The sequence below is a fragment of the Canis lupus genome, chromosome 9 (assembly GCF_048164855.1).
Source record: "Canis lupus baileyi chromosome 9, mCanLup2.hap1, whole genome shotgun sequence".
NCBI lineage: Eukaryota > Metazoa > Chordata > Mammalia > Carnivora > Canidae > Canis > Canis lupus.
Genome location: NC_132846.1, coordinates 32,074,503 through 32,088,097, shown reverse-complemented (window position 1 = coordinate 32,088,097; position 13,595 = coordinate 32,074,503). Strand labels below are relative to the sequence as shown.

The 13,595-nt window shown below is 43.6% G+C and overlaps 1 protein-coding gene and 1 non-coding gene across 4 annotated transcripts in view; both read right to left on the bottom strand.

Moving 5' to 3' along the window:
- The window catches only part of SAMD4A (sterile alpha motif domain containing 4A), a 216,720-nt gene that overhangs the window by 114,315 nt on the left and 88,810 nt on the right, over nucleotides 1-13,595 (bottom strand). The gene's annotated exons all lie outside the window — the stretch shown is intronic.
- Nucleotides 9,551-9,658, bottom strand: LOC140640683 (U6 spliceosomal RNA). The gene has a single exon (XR_012037327.1). It is a non-coding gene; the product is annotated as a U6 spliceosomal RNA (small nuclear RNA).

The window sequence follows — 13,595 nt, the reverse complement described above, 5'->3', positions numbered from 1 at the left end:
TTGTTTTCTAGCTTCATAAGTACCAAATAAGGACGACTTTTGGTTCAAGGTAGGAGCCATGACTGTTTATATGACCTCACTCTTTCTTACATAATATATTAAACAGGCCCCTTAGGCCAAAGTTTGAAAGCTGAATTCTGCCTCTGGACAAATATGTGCCATTCCCATTGAAGTTGGTGTGACTTGGCTATCAGACTGCTGGGGGCAAACTTCACTCTTAAGCAAGGATACAATGGATAAGTAATAGTTTCCAAGACTGGAATTAATGCTCTAATAAAGAGACACTGGAGGACTATGGAGAAAATGCTTTTAAAACCCAAATCAACAAATACTTCCCATCATTTATGAATGTGCTTGTGGACCTTCCTTACAAGGTAATCCTTGAGAAAGGCCCGGGCACCTCTCTGAAGATAGTTCAAAGATCTCTTTAAGCGAGCTTCTACTAGGAGAAATGTGGCCTGGACCAGAAGATCACACTTCCAACTATTGAAATGGTGGTATCTTCCTCCCTGTCACTTGTTGGGAAGATGAACAGTGGGTTCCAGAGCAACAGATTACATTATAGTTGCACTTTATCACTCTGTTCCCACATTTTATGGTAATTAATCTTGATTTGGTACACATATAGATTTATTGTACACTACCTTGTTCCACAATTCATTTTCTTTTTTAAAAGATTTTATTTATTTATTTGAGACAGAGAGAGAGAGAGACAGAACGAGTGGGGGAGGGGCTGACAGAGAGGTAGAAGCAGACTCCTCACTGAGCAGGGAGCCCAATGCAGGGCTCAATCCTAGGACCCTGATAACATGTCCTGAGCTAAAGTCAGACACTTAACCAACTGAGCTACCCAGGCACCCCTGTTCCACAATGAATTTTAAATGACTTCCATGTGGTCTTTGGAACTGCCCCACATCCCCATACACTTAAAAACAATAAATTTAACTTTAAAACATAATAACTTGGACGATTATTTTAGAAATTAAAGATAGCCTTCACACAGCTAAAGTTGAAAGTAAATCAAACCCGAAGCATTCTAACCCTCCAATTTTCATTTAAAGACAAATTCCAAGAGAAGAGGTCATCTCAGGGGCCCTGTGAACACTGTGAAACATGTTCCAAAATCCTACAGAATCCTGTTACAAGTGCATAGAAGGAGGCCTGACAAAGGCCCCTGAGAGGATGACCTAGGATGGAGCCCCTCATTGGGCTCCCTGCTCAGTGAGGAGTCTGCTTCTCCCTGTCAGCCCCTCCCCCACTCGTTCTCTCTCTCTCTCTCTCTCTCTCTCTCTCTCTCTCTCTCTCTCTTTCTCTCTAATAAATAAATAAAATCTTTAAAAAAGATCACTGAAAACAAAGTCTCTGAGGTCAGCTTTAATCACACCCACCTCCCCATCATACTAACCCAGGAAGTAAAGATGACTGCATGTAACCCAAGGCTCAAAAGAAATAAAACAACACACATAAACAAAAACAAAATGGCTGACTATACCCTCAAGAAAAAAAAAATCTGTAATCTAAAAAGGAAGCAGTGGATGGGGGTAGTGGTGTGACATTTCCTGCCCCCCCCTTCCCCCATGCCTCTGCACCTCCCCTCCCTTCCCCTGTGGTTTCGCTTCCTGCTAGGGCTCCACCTCACATCTTCCCTGAGGTATCAATTCAGGCCCATGTGTTGAGCCCTGTTAATCCAAGCTTCGACTTCATGCCCACTGGCATCTGGTTCATTGCCATGTTCACTGCAACTGAAATGTAGAGACCTACCCCGAGACACGTTCAGATTCTGGCTTCACACGCACTGACTATGGAACTCTAGAAGACTGATTTCATTTCACATTTTCAGGAAAGTCCAAGGTTCCTAGCCTACCACTCAAGAGCATCCATAATCTCATCTCAAGCTGTCTTTCCCTGCCTCTCACCTTCTCCAACCCCATACCTCAGAGTAGACTTGGCCTTGGCTCATGTTACTTCTTCGTCTACAAAGAACATTTTTTGCTCACCTTTCCTTGGAGAGTAAGTTCTTACCTCTTCTAAGCACTTCACACATCTCACTTAATCCTTACAACAACCCTGAGAGGTAGATACTATTATTATACCCATTTTAAAGATGAGGAAGCAGAAGCACGGAGATGTGACCCAGCCTGCTCAAGTAGCCCAAACAAGGAAGTATCAAGGCCAAGGTTTGAACCTAATGACCCAACCCCCAAATTTGTGTTCCTAATGATGCTAAGTTGTCTCTTTTATAAAACCGGCATGTCCCAACTCCAGCTAAAATTACTCTCTCCTCCCAAACTCCATAGCCCTTTAGTAGTGTCTCTCCTATGGTCCTACCATTTTCTACCTAACTTCCTGATTGTTTATGGGCATCTCCTCTTCCCTGGGAGATGGTAAGCTTCTTGTGTGTGTGATTCAACTTTGGCCCCTAGGGCTCACCTTGGAGCCCTGCATATGTGCAGTGGGTACCTATCGATAGGAAGGAAGGAAGGAAGGAAGGAAGGAAGGAAGGAAGGAAGGAAGGAAGGAAGGAAGGAAGGTTGGAAGGAAGGAAGGAAGGAAGGAAGGAAGGAAGGAAGGAAGGAAGGAAGGAAGGATGGAAGGAAGGAAGGAAGGAAGGAAGGAAGGATGGAAGGAAGGAAGGAAGGAAAGGAAGAAGGAAAAAGGTACTCAGCAAGGAATCCCTGGAGTGAGGAAGCACTTCATTCTTTGTCTTCATCCCTATGTAGTTGTATTTTTTATATTTACTTTTATTGTTTTTAGAGCAAGCGTTGCTGCTCTGGTAAGGAGAGAAGGTAGCCTGGAAGGTTAAAGCTGTGTCTTATGTGCATGGGAAGCAAAAGGCATCAAGTTCCCCTTGGTTCTTCCCATACACAAGAGATACTTGGAGAGGCAGTAGTAATAGCAGTGAGGACAACAGCAGAAATAACAAAAAAAGCCACTAGCTAAGATTGCACACCAGTGTAGGGCACTTCACAACCAGTGGCTGCAATCATTTCAATAACCCTGCAAGCTAAGGGTTCAATAACCCTTATCATCCATATTCCACAGATGGGAACTGATATTTGGAAAAGCAAATTCATCTGATCAGGGTCACAAGCTGGTAAAACACAGCACAGAAGTGTGAACCCAGATCTGTTTCATTCAGGGTCAGTCTGGGCTCTGTCCACTACAGCAGTAATGCTTATGGTCCCCCAGGAGCTAAGAAAAGCAAGCTACCTGGTCCATTCATTCTTTACTTCCTGGACTCTCTTTGGTTTCATCTTTTAGGTGAAAAATTACCCTCGCGCACACATAGTGCGTCCAAGAAACCAGATGAACAGTAACCTACTTTCACATTGCTCGGAGAGTTCTTAATTACCAGGAACAGACAGGACCATGGTCATAAAAATGTACCATGAGCTACCCAAGAGGGTGGTGCAGATGCAGGAGTGGGGCAAGGGGATGAAGCCAGACAGATTTGCTCGGAGTCAAAGAGGCAGAGAGAGAACTAAATGTTCTGCTTAAGGAGAAAGATAAATCACTTTTCATTAACCTATAAAGTTGTCTCAGCTGGACCACAACAAACACTTGATGTGTTCCCAACATCGCCACAAAAACATTTTAGTGGTCTTGGGTGTAAACAATGGTTTTACACAGGAAGAGCAATGCTTTTCACCCCCCAGGGGCCGGGAGAGGGGGAAGAAGGGAATCCCTCAAAATGCAGCACACACTTAAACATGATTCAGCTGTGATTCATCAAAGCTGGAGTAGTATTCTGTTCACTCTAGGATTCTGGGTGCAAAGTGTTCTCTCAATGCTGGCAAAATCATCTTTCCATGCTCCTGAATGATAGGCCACTTCTGCTAACATGCTCTAAAGTTCACAATACGTTTAAGACAGATTCTTCTGCGTGTGAGGCAGGGTGGTGCTATCGTGAGCAGAAAAATACTAATAGCGGCTGGGAGCCTAGTTAAAAACCAACCACATTAACAGTCACGCTTCTGAAGATAAAAGCCCCCATTCAATATTCTTTATCAGCTTGATTCAGCCAAACTTGACACATTTGCTACTCCTTTCTAGTGGTGGAGATTTCAAGTCTGTGACTGTTCCCTTGAAGGCAGCGTTCCATGGAAAGAACACGTTCTGGAGGGAGCGTCTGGGGAGAAAGCGGCAACCTTCCCCTTACTAAGGGACTCCAGGTCGGGGGATATGCAAGCTATTTGACAGTTTCTCCGCTAAGCCTCCTATAGTGACTAGAATATAAGGCAGGTAATCTGGGTGCCACATGGTCAGCAGTTCCACAGCAATCAATTTCTACCAGCTCCAGGCAGTAGTGACAAACTCCACAGTCTGGCCATTGCTCTGATGTCTAAGTGGTGCTTCTTCTCAATGGAAATTAAAAGAAGACAAAACGTGGCAGCCTAATCTAAATGTCTTTTGCTCTGTTGTCTCAGGCACTGATGTGAGGCTCATCCTTCTTTCTGTATCCTTCCCTGTCTGTCCGTCCTTCATAATCCTGCAGCAGAACACGATGGAAAAAGAGCACAGGCTCAGGAGCCAGATTCCTTGGGTTCAGGTCCTGACTCTGTCACTTACCAGCTCTGTGATCTTGGGCAAGTTACTTAGCCTCTCTTGCCTCGGTCTCCTCACCTGTAAAATGGGGCTGAGAATAACAGCACGGAGCCCAGCACAAGACTTGAACTCACGACCCTGAGATCAGGACCTGAGCTGAGATGAAGAGTTGGACACTTAACCAACCCTCTAGGGATTTTTTTTTAAAGATTTTATTTATTTATTCATGAGAGACACAGAGAGAGAGAGAGAGAGAGAGAGAGAGAGAGAGAGAGAGAGGCAGAGACACAGGCAGAGGGAGAAGCAGGCTCCATGCAGGGAGACCGACGCGGAACTCGATCCCAGGTCTCCAGGATCACAACCTGGGCCAAAGACCGCACTAAACTGCTTAGCCACCGGGTCTGCCCCTCCCTCTAGGGATTTTTAAGGGATTAAACTAGAAAAGGAATTAAGCTCAAACAAAAGGACCATATAAGGGTAAGCTATTACTATTTTTTTTTCTTTCCTATCTTCTTCCCCTTGCTTTCTTTCAATAAATACTTACTGAATATCCCCTAGATACAAGACTCTACACATGATGCCATATAAAGTTCAAATACAGACAGGGCAGAGCCCTTGTTCTCCAAGGAAGGACAGAAGGTAAAAAGTTATAGTAGAAAAAGATCACCAGTCTGGGATTTGGGGAAATGGGGCTCTGACTCCAGCACCATCACTAACGTCTTTGTGGCTTCCTCACCTGTAAGCCCAAGAGCCTTCTAGGGATCCTGACAATAGAGTGCAATAGCACCCAGCCAGGCACCACACACCATGCCACCTGACTGATGATATCATCAGTACCACAACTCCGAGGGGAGAGAAATGGTCTTTAGTCCAGCCAGTCACGGAGGGCATCATGGGCTCCAGATTTATGTGAGGCTGAAGGGCAACTGAGAGGTTGGGAGATGGAACAGGGAGATGGAACAGACGGATGGAAGGAGAACATGCAGAGGCACAAGTGTATTTGGGAATCTAGTAAATAGCACATTTTGGTGGCAGCTGAGAAATGGTTTAGGGAAAGCAAGAGTGCTGTTGTGCACACAACAATGGGAAGGTTATGAGGAAGAAATCATGCCAGGATGGTGGTACGGGGGACATATCTGGTGGTGGCCTGTAGGATGGACCAGGAGGAGAGACCAGGTGAAGACAACTGTACGAGGTGGCCATGAAGACTCAGAGGTTGGGGGGAGGCGGTCCTGCAGGCCTGGAGCGAGGGCCCCCCACAGGACAGCTGCCCAGTCGGGGGGTACTCCTGTCACCTCTCTTCTCCACGGGTCTCTTTTTTTTTTTTAATTTATTTATTTATGATAGTCACACAGAGAGAGAGTGGGGGGGTGGGGGGCAGAGACACAGGCAGAGGGAGAAGCAGGCTCCATGCACCGGGAGCCCGATGTGGGATTCGATCCCGGGTCTCCAGGATCGCACCCTGGGCCAAAGGCAGGCGCCAAACTGCTGCGCCACCCAGGGATCCCTCCATGGGTCTCTCAAGTTAACAAGAAGATGATGGCAAAGTGTAAGCATGGTGCCTGCACATGGTAAGAACTTAGTAAATATTCTTGAGAAAGCAAAATAACATGTGTGAGAACAGCTGTGAACGAAGAAATTACTATTCACCTGGAAGTCAGTTATTGGTGAAACACATAGCAGGTGACAGCAAAAGGAGGGGCCTCATGGAGACTTCGCCCAGGTCACTGGCCCTGTGAGCAGGGAAAATATGACCGAGAGAGAACTGGGAATCCAGGAGAGTGTCAGGATGTGGAGGAGTGGCGAGCACCTGTCCTTGACTCAGCAATCAGAATGAGCCGGCATAACAGGACTGTAACTGCTGTGTAGACTAGGGCGAGAATAAAGCCAATGCCCTCCCTGGGCCTGGATCTCTAACCTATACTCGTGGTCCCAGAGGAAGAGAGAAGAGTTATAACCCCAAACTCTCTGCCCAAAGCCACCAATGGTGCCAGTCATAGATATCACTGCATCCCATAAAAAGACGGTATGCATAATTGTTCTTGTCTTCAAGGTGAGGAAATTGGACTGGGGTCACTTGGTGAATTCAGCTGAACCCAGAGCCCAGGACTTTGTCATGGACTTGAAAGCCTGTTCCCTTCCCAGCTGTCTCTCAGGGCTGTTTTTACCCCAATCAGCTTGGGGTAAACAGATCTAAACAAACAGATCTAAAACCATAGAGCAAAATATGAGAGCATGAAATTGGAAATAAAATAGGTGCTTCTACATCTATTTAAATCCCATTTATTTTTAATAACTACTGAGGTTAGGTTTTGCATGAAAGGTGAGAAGTTGGTTTAAATCTTGATTTATGTCTTGGTTGACTAGTAAAATACTGTCATTCTGCTCAAGTAAAGAAAAGGCCCATCGAAAATGTCACACTTATTTAGCTTTTCTTAAAATTAAGTGCATATCTCCTGGGCATTTTCTTCTTTGGTCTTAAGCACCTATGATTTCCCAGATTTTGTTTGCTGGTATGTTCCTTTCCTCCAACATGTGGGGATACGTATATGTATGTAGGCCTATGGCAACCAAAGGGCTAATGCTTACCTTGTCAGTCACACATAAATTCTCATCCTAGGGATGCCTGGGTGGCTCAGCAGTTGAGCGTCTGCCTTTGGCTCAGGGCATGATCCCGGAATCCCAGGATCGAGTCCCTCATCAGGCTTCCTGCATGGAGCCTGCTTCTCCCTCTTCCTGTGTCTCTGCCTCTCTCTCTCTCTCTCTGTCTCTCATGAATAAATAAATAAAATCTTAAAAAAAAAATTCTCATCCTAAATGAAGATCGTTTGTCCTCTTAGTTAAGTGTCTTTCACAATGTTTATAAACCAAAGGCATCTGGCTCAGAATGGGGACTAATATAATTGCAATAAAAAAATTGGAATACAAATTGGTTAGCAGGAGAGTCTTCAGTAATGAGCAAAAACAATTATGTCAATAAGCCCAACCTAATGTGGAAATAAATGAGAATATCAGGCCATTGATCAAGAAGCTCACATAGGCATTGTTTTAATTAAATCTACGAAGTATTGCTGTTTCTAGTACTTCCCATGGGTCCCTCCTTCCACTGACCTTGGGGGTCCCCTCTTTACCTCCATGGCCTGGAACAATACTTCTGTGGTTTTCCCACAATCATCTGCTTCTCTTTATATATCATTCCATAGCTAGGGTGACCCGTCAGTCTTGCTTCATGATGGATGGTTAGTCTCTCATCAGACTTAATTTAAGAATCCAAAAGTCTCTCCTTTACCTGAACAACAGTGGAAGAAATTTGTCTCTTAAACTCACTCCCTGAGCTTTTGAGTTCATACCCTGCCAAGTTGTGTCCCATTACCAGAAAAGAATATCCACTATTGCTCAAAGTAAGAACAGCAAGATTTCAGATTGAAACAGCCCCTTTCTTCCAACAGCCTGAAATAGCAGGTGAGTGCTTCTTTCAATCTGTTCAGATTTTAGTCAGCACGTTTTGGTCATTCTAGGCCCAGAAAATCTTCAGAAATCAGAATTCATTATGTAGGGTCAGAGAGATGGAGATGGATGATGGTCAACCAGGAATTAATGAGGATTGCAGAAATCTGACCAATTTTGCCTGGAGATCTCTGTGGCCATCCATCTTTTTCCACCATCTGCTCCAAATTTGGACCTATGCCCTGAGAGGCAAAAGACAAATGCATCCATCTTAAAAGTCCACCCAGGTGAAATGCCATTAAGTTGCATTATTATCCAGAACTGCAGAGAGAAACATTTCTTTTCTAGTTAATCTGGCAGCCATCAGTTGTTCCCCATTAACTTGAGAGAAGCATCTGGTTTATGTGCTAGGATAAAATACCTCACAATCTATCAAAATTAAACCCCTAAGAGTTATTACTGAAATTAAGGACGGTCTCTTATTTGTTGGAGGTGGGGTAGATTCATGCTTTCCCACGAAGTTCATGTTCTGACATACTTATCTGTGGGATCTGCATTCCCTGGGTGAATAGGAACCTAATGATCATACCTGTTTTATGATTTTAAGCATTCCATGTTAGCATAAATTAAAGCACATTCATACGGCTGTTGTTGTTAAAGACAACAATCACCTCATGGTAAAATATTATTTTTCCTGAGGGTTCTCAGATACCTCTGTTAGCATGTCCAGTATCTACAGGCATTCTCACGTTTTTCTGCAGTTGTTTGTGCTCTGATATAGAGTCTAGACAGAGCACAGAGACACAGAAAGGTCTTTCTGAAATGTTTTTAGACTAAGGAGGATAGAAAATGACCTAAAACACACTGGATTTTAGGACACCTAAAATAAGATTTCTCTTATCATATCCTGTCTCACTTCATGAGAAATAGGTATATTCCTGAGCCATCTAACATATGTCACATATTACTAAATCAAATCTCATTATCTCATTATTTAAAGGAATTCCCTCTCCCTCCTTCTTTCTCTCTCTTTCTATGTTGGGTTTACATAAACAAATATTTCAAATCTTTTTAAGCCAAATACTCTCTTTCTTGAAACAAGTACTCTGAAATACACTGTTGTTCAACTCCAAATGCTCTCTCCCTTATTTATTTCAGAGTTCTTTGAACTAAACTACATTGGTTGGAGAGAGAGGTAGAGAGAGAAAGAGGAGGTGGGAGAGAAGGTGGGAGAAAGAGAGTATAGTCAGAGAGCTTGCGTAGATAGGTCTGCCCCCAGGGTCCCCCCCGCTCCCCCTGCCCTTAAGTGGATCCTTGATGAGCATGATAAAGGAGATGTGTGAGTGTCTGCTCTCTCCCCAGTCTGGCTCAGTTCTCTTGTAACCTGTATAGCGTAAGCATTTTGACATGTTCAGTGGACATGTGTATTTTACACAACATGCCACAGCTGCAACAGAAATTCTCCAAACTAATGTGACTGGATTGATAGTCTAAAAAAACTGGTTAGAGCGTGGAATCATAAAAATTATACTCTCATTATATATATGTATTCATTGATATTTATCATCTACATTCACGGATATTTATGTGTCATCCTTGTGCAGGGGCCATGCTCATCTTCTCTGTTTCGTTCCAGTTTTAGTATATGTGCTGCCGAAGCGAGCACTATGTTCACAGGTATTTAAATATTATGGGTGTACACTCATTCACAAATTTGGTATAGGAACAATGCCTTGTCTTTGAAGATGGGTTCACTGTCTCAAAGTCCCAATTTCCTGTCTAAACCAGAAATCCGTTATGATTTTCAGGTTCCAGTTTCTTTAAAGAAGATAAAAAAAATCCAAAGACAGCTGAAAAGCAGTTGGACTTTGGAATCTGCTTAATTTTTATGATTTTCCCCACAGTCTTTTAGACTTATTTCATTTATACTTCATGTGCCCACAATTTTTGTTCATCCTTGACAAGTCTTTCCAAGACAACGGTGTAGGCTTCATAGAAACATGTCTCCTTTTCACACTCATATATCATGTGTTCACATAACATTTCGTTACATGTCTTAAATGGAAAAAGTACAACTGGCGTAAACAGGTTTGGGAACAAACAAGTCTCAGTTGTCTTCCAATTGCCTTGATGGGGAAGTGGGAGGGGCCCTCAGAGAGCAGCTGCCTCACCCGGCATCTGGAGTGCCTGCCCGGCGGCTGGGGGCACAGCCTGGCTGGAGGTAGACCCACTGAGCTTCTCTGACTCTCAGCTGAGGCTCAACCAAAGAAACAGCTAATGATCTAGTCCCATGCTGGAGGGGAAAAAACTGACCAGGTCAGCCCTAGGGAGAAACTGTAGGATGGTCTCTAACCTGATGCCTTTCTAAGGCTTGAAGGGTCACTCTGCTCAATTTTTATCTTACATGCTATTGGATAAACTTCCTCATAACATGCAATAACACTGCTGTAAACAGAACAAAAATAAAAAGCAGTCATGCTTTGGGCCAGAGAAAAACTAAGAGGTAGAATATATGTTATATAAATATATACTACATAAGTATGTAGAAGTAGGGCAGCCCGGTGGCCCAGCGGTTTGGCACCGCCTTCAGCCCAGGGTGTGATCCTGGAGACCCGGAGTCGAGTCCCACATCAGGCTCCCTGCATGGAGCCTGCTTCTCCCTCTGCCCGTGTCTCTGACTCTCTCTCTGTGCCGGTCATGAATAAATAAATAAAATCTTTAAAAAAAAAAAAAAAGTATGTATATAAGTAAATGATATAAAAGTATATATACTTTTTTTTGTATATTACTTTAAAACATATATTATAGGGGTGCCTGCGTGGCTCAGTTGGTTAAGAACCTGCCTTCAGCTCAGGTCATGATTCTCGGGTCCTGCGATGGAGCCCCACATCGGGCTCTCTGCTCATTGGGAGCCTGCTTCTCCCTCTCCCTCTCCCTCTGCCTGCTACTCCCCTGGCTTATACTCTGGCAAATAAATAAATAAAATCTTAAGATAAAAACCTCTCTTTAAAAAAAAAAAAACATATATAGGGGCAGCAGTGGCCCAGCAGTTCAGCGCCACCTTCGACCCAGGGCCTGATCCTGGAGACCTGGGATCAGGTCCCACGTCGGGCTTCCTGCACGGAGCCTGCTTCTCCCTCTGCCTGTGTCCCCCCCGCCCTCTCTCTCTCTGTGTCTGTCATGAATAAATAAATAAAATATTTAAAAGATACATATGTACATATTGGGCAGCCCGGGTGGCTCAGCGGTTTAAAGCTGCCTTCAGCCCAGGGCATGATCCTGGAGACCCAGGATCGAGTCCCATGTCAGGCTTCCTGCATGGAACCTGCTTCTCCCTCTGCCCGTGTCTCTGCCTCTCTCTCTCTCTCTCCCTCTCTCTCTCTCTCTCTCTCTCTCCCTCCCTGTGTCTCTCATGAATAAATAAATTAAATATTAAAAAACCATATATAAAGCTATATTTTATATTTAGATCCATATATAACATTATATAAAATCTTTATCACATAATAAATTTATATTATTTTACATTTACATTATATATAAAGTATATTTTTATATTATATATATTCTGCCTTTTAATTACATCTATTCTGCCTTTCAGTTATATATATATATATATGTGCAGATGTCTATAAGAGTATATAGACATGTCTACGGCGTGTGTGTTTGTGTGTGTGTGAACACTTATCTGATGGTGCTTCATGAGGTGTGGAGGTTCACACTGTATCTTAAAATAGTTTGACTGAAATCTTTAATCCCTAAAATTCCAGCTGGATTGAGAAATCGTCTTAGTTGTCTTGGTTCATTACTTTGGACTACAGGCCATCATTTTACTCATCATTGCTGCTATACAGGGTTTGGATAAACATATTGTGGATGAAAAGGATCTGAAGCTGGATCCAGTCTCAGTGTCAAGGAGTGCCAGCCCATAATCATCCATACTGGCCAATTCTGCTTCGTTGCTACTTTGCAACACTTGCAGCTGTGAGGGATGGTGTATTTAAAGGGCCTTTCTTTAGCTCCTGCATTTTATTTATTTATGATTGATTATTTACGTTCTACTTCCACAAAGGATTCAAGGGCAGCTGAGTTCTTCAGTTAAACCCATTCTTTATCAGTTCATCCACTTCTTCATCCTGCTACATCCAACTTCAATGGAGTAGTTTCCTCAGTGTGATCAATTAACTCGGACCCCTGTGGCCTGGGCCCTCCACTGAGCAACAAAGGCGGTCCATTTGCAGAGTCTTTGACCTTTGGATTACTGCCCCAGCAGTACAGGAAATTCTGGCAGCCCTTCCCAGGGCATCCCCTTTGGTGTCAAGACCTCTCAGGGGTCGCGTGGAGTGTGGAGACCAACAAGGCCGTCAGCAGCTCCAGCTCCACACGTCAGCGTGGAGGTAGCTGAAGAGTGACTTTGAGGACCTTGCCTGGTGATGACGTAGGCCATCAATAAGTGTCCCATCTTGTAGGGGTCTCCATCCACACGTTCAATAACCATGCACCCTTTTGTGAGAAGCACGAGAAAGAGCTAAGCTTCTATCTCAGCTACAATGGATCTCCACTCCTCCATCTTTACCCCTGTCAAGTCTCTAACTAAATGGAGCAAAGTATCTACAGGTGTTATTTCAATTTCCATGCTCTTTTTGAGCTGGAGAAATCACCTAACTTCACTATGCTTGGTTTTTGTATCTACATCTTGGTGATGAAAGCACTGGTCCCTGGCATGTTGAAAGAACCTCAGGGCAAGAACCACCACATGTGGCTGTGGCAAAAGCCCCTGAGTGTTGCTGTGCCTGAGAGCCACTTCTACCTGACGACCTTCTCAAACACCCAATCCCTTGCTCTTGGCTTGTCTTTGTAAGAATGGCAGCTGCTGATCTCAATGCCTACTACTTTTCCCAGATAGTGAAAAAAGCACTGCATTCAATCATTTACTCTTGTTAGCTAGCCTGCACTCCCAGTAATTCTGCTCTCTGAGAAGATGAATAGCATTGGGCACCCAGTTGCCAATGTAAGGTCTGTCCTCAGACAGAACAAAGATGTCTCACACCATCTAAATATAATTTTTCCATTAGTGGGGACAGCTTTGCATGCACCATACACTCTCCCACCAACTTTTCCCCAACCAATAGCAGACATGTGAAAACAGTTGGTAGAATCTTTGGGAACGACCTGTGGCCGTGGAATAGTATGATGCTAATTTGCATGCACCAGGAATGAATCTATGACCTACACTAATAGATTCACTAAGGATTGAGGTTAGTGAATAGATAATCCAAATGCTGGCCTTGATTTGAGTAGAAGCTATCTTCACAGAATAGGAAACTCTGGGCTAGATTCCCCAAGGTTCTACGTCAGTGGTCCGCTTTTATCTACTAATCAGCGCTTTGTCCTAACCACTGACTAGCCAATTACAGACTTAAAATATGAATAGATACACCAGGGGCAAGGCTTTGAACTCATCAGGAATAAAATGACAACAAAGAAATCTCTAGACTCTATTTTATGTATCTGAAGTATAGTTATGAAAAATTTTTATTCTATATTAGTTTAGTCTCATAAGAGAAGTAAATGTAGGTCCTTGTCCTGGGTATAAAAATGCA